This window comes from Penaeus monodon, chromosome 19 (genome assembly GCF_015228065.2).
Source record: "Penaeus monodon isolate SGIC_2016 chromosome 19, NSTDA_Pmon_1, whole genome shotgun sequence".
NCBI classification, from domain to species: domain Eukaryota; kingdom Metazoa; phylum Arthropoda; class Malacostraca; order Decapoda; family Penaeidae; genus Penaeus; species Penaeus monodon.
In genome coordinates, this window is record NC_051404.1 from 30,552,596 (window position 1) to 30,553,339 (window position 744).

Sequence of the window (744 nt, forward strand, 5' to 3'; positions counted from 1 at the left end):
TGATCCTTTCTTTTTTAACTGTAATCTCAACTTTCATTATTTCACTTTCTTCATTTATCGTTGTCTCTTGCATGCATTTACTTCTATTTCTCTCTAATACACACGGAGGCTCACACTTTATACGAAAACTAGGTCTTTGCGAGAGCATATGTGCCAATGTATGCCTTTTTGATATAATGTATAATGTATATATATTGTACATACTAAACAAAAAATGCATGAATGATGCAAGACCCCAATACAAACGTGTTTCGTGCACCTGTGATACTTGTGGTCTGTGCCATTATCATAACAAAAGAGTAATAAAAGCTAATGCTTTTGTAATACGAACTTGCTGACAGCTTCCCAACAGCCTACTCGAAAACAACGAATGAAGCCGTTTTAGTTTATGTTGGATGGTAATGTTAATGTTGGTTGGTCATGCACGATGGCGATGCTGAGCTGTTTTCGAGCAAGGGTATATTGTCCATGTAAGTCTGTAGGATGGATAGGTTTTGGTCTGTTACCTGTTACCCATGTGTTGGGCTTCTGAGGTTTTATGGATGTAGAGAGCGAGATAGATACAAAGAAAAATGGATAGGGAGAGAGCAGAAAAAATCCATCTTATTGGCTTATAATTCATCTCTTGCAGCAATACTTGTCTTCCAGCAAAAAAACTGTTTAAATAACATTTGGATGGGCAGGAAGTTCCTTGCCCTGAAGATGGCATAGAATTACAGCCAGTGCCAAATTACCTCTTGTGAC